The sequence below is a fragment of the Aptenodytes forsteri genome, unplaced genomic scaffold (assembly GCF_000699145.1).
Source record: "Aptenodytes forsteri isolate BGI_AS27 unplaced genomic scaffold, ASM69914v1 Scaffold15, whole genome shotgun sequence".
Taxonomy (NCBI): domain Eukaryota; kingdom Metazoa; phylum Chordata; class Aves; order Sphenisciformes; family Spheniscidae; genus Aptenodytes; species Aptenodytes forsteri.
The window spans coordinates 8,445,446-8,448,019 of record NW_008795129.1 but is presented as its reverse complement, the minus strand read 5'-3'; positions in this window follow the sequence as shown (position 1 = coordinate 8,448,019).

Here is a 2,574-nt window from a genome sequence, read left to right as displayed (position 1 = left end):
AGTCTCTTTGAAACTCTACAGCACAGTATTTGGTATTGTGGCACTTAAAAATTTTACTTTGGGTTTCATAGTGGCAGTATTATAAAATAAATACATAATCTGCATATTTTAACAAAGTATATAAACAAATAGCCAGAAATCGTAAGAACTCACTAAATTTTGTTCTGCGTCTGTACTACGGATTAAATGTTTAGGCTCTGGTTTTCTTCACTGAAGACTCAAGCTAGCCAGCTGCTTCTGCTGTTGCTGGCCTCAGAGGTAACTCACCTAGTGACTGTGAAGATGACCTTTTTGTGGGTGCGTGCACTCTGCACGCCTGCTTCATGCTCGCTGGCCAGGGGACGTGCCGGGTCTTCCTCCTAGAGACCTGTGGGATTGCCACCCCAGGATGGCTGGTGAGAGGCTGAATTTCCACTGCTGTCTTTCACCAGAACTTCTCTGGGAAAGGACAGCTCTAACTTTGTCTTGGCGATTCATGGAACAGTGACCTGTAAAAGCTGCCCTGGAGTAGAGAAAAGTGTATGTTTCTTGGGAAAGCAGTGGGCTGCCAGGTTTATTTGCACCTCCCTCTCTAAATTAAATCAAACTCTGAGGGATAGGGAAGTGCATCAGGCAAAAGGACTGTCATGGTTTAACCCCAGCCAGCAACTAAGCCCCACACAGCCACTCGCTCACTCCCCCCTGGTGGAATGGGGGAGAGAATCAGAAGGGTAAAAGTGAGAAAACCTGTGGGTTGAGATAAAGACAGTTTAATAGGTAAAGCAAAAGCCGCGCACGCAAGCAAAGCAAAACAAGGAATTCATTCACTCCTTCCCATCGGCAGGCAGGTGTTCAGCCATCTCCAGGAAGGCAGGGCTCCATCACACGTAACGGTTACTTGGGAAGACAAACACCATAACTCTGAACGTCCCCTGCTTCCTTCTTCTTCCCCCAGCTTTATATGCTGAGCATGACGTCATATGGTGTGGGATATCCCTTGGGTCAGTTGGGGTCAGCTGTCCCGGCTGTGCCCCCTCCCAACTTCTTGTGCACCCCCAGCCCACTCGCTGGTGGGGTGGGGTGAGAGGCAGAAAAGGCCTTGACTCTGTGTCAGGACTGCTCAGCAGTAACTGAAACATCCCCGTGTTATCAACAGTGTTTCCAGCACAAATCCAAAACACAGCCCCATACCAGCTACTGTGAAGAAAATTAACTCTATCCCAGCCAAAACCAACACAAGTAACTTCTTAATTAAGGGTGTCTGGGAAATTTTGCTGGCCTGATTCTCCCCTTTGTGAGACATGCAGCTGCCATTGCATCTCCACAGAGGAAAGATTTAGTAAAGCTTTCAATATAGACATTGTAGAGGACTATGCTGATAGGAGCTTTAAGAAAAGTAGTTTATATCTAGTGCAGCAGATGATATTTACTTATTTTCTTGTTTTATAGCAAGAGGAGTTCAGATAATGTAAATCTTTAGAAAGAATTAATCCTGATTTCAACACAAACTTTTAAATTGATTTCTCTTTTTTAATAATTGATATAACACAGCTAATTTTTAGTTAAGAATAATTTGTGAAATAATTCTGGTCATATTAATCAAATGCTAGCTCCGAGTTAATGAAATACTTATGGCCTCTGGTGGGTTAGCATGGACTATAAAGTGTGCTAAATCAGAGACAAGGAAAGCTTGAAATAGCTTTTATGAGCTGGCTTGAGGGAAAGCTTTAAACGGTTTCTGTGAATTAGCTCGTATTTACCATTTAGTACTCATTTCACTAAAGCTATAGATTACATTTCCCCTTGTTAAGAATAAAGAAATAAACAGATTAATTTCTGCAGCTAAAAGATCGGTGTGAGCATAAATCTCTTCTTTGAATAGAAATTCCTATTTTAATTATTGATAACAGCTCAACTTGCTCAAAAGGGAAGAATTTTAGCATTTGAAATTTATTCTGCTGCTTTCTCTCCACACTCTTTGATGTGTAAGGAAAAGGGGCTACTCTGTGTTTCTTAGCACCAGCTCCCCTTTCCGATTCCCCTGCCCAAAGACATAGGCGGCATTGTTTTTTTAAGGAAAACATACCACGAGAAGGTGGTTAAGCGATTTTTGTACCCTACTAACAATCCTGTAAGGCTTTTCATATGCACACAGAATGACTAAAACGCCCACCAGGTTCCCAGCTCCATTTTGACCTCTATGAATGCGGTTGGTGCAGGCAGCAGCTCTTCCAGAGATGCTGCTGCTGCCGCTGCTGCCACTGCTCACTGACATGGCAATTAAACGTTAATGGGCCCATGAAGGAAAGCCGAGCTATTTAAATCGGTGAGGAGATTGGACCAGTAAGATTTCAAACTGTGACACACAGAATATGGAGAAGCTGTAATAAGAGCTCAATTATCTCCGTGCAGATGCTGCCTATGAGCAGGCTGATGAGCCGATACCGTGAGGTACCAGTCCCACGTACAGTAACAGCTATATACTTTTATCTCAGGCGCTCAGATGACGCAACAACGCCCCTAAAATAACTTTGCGTCATCCCTTTCCAGTTTTATTTCCCTGCAAGCGCACCGCCTCAGAAAGTTCAGCAGCAG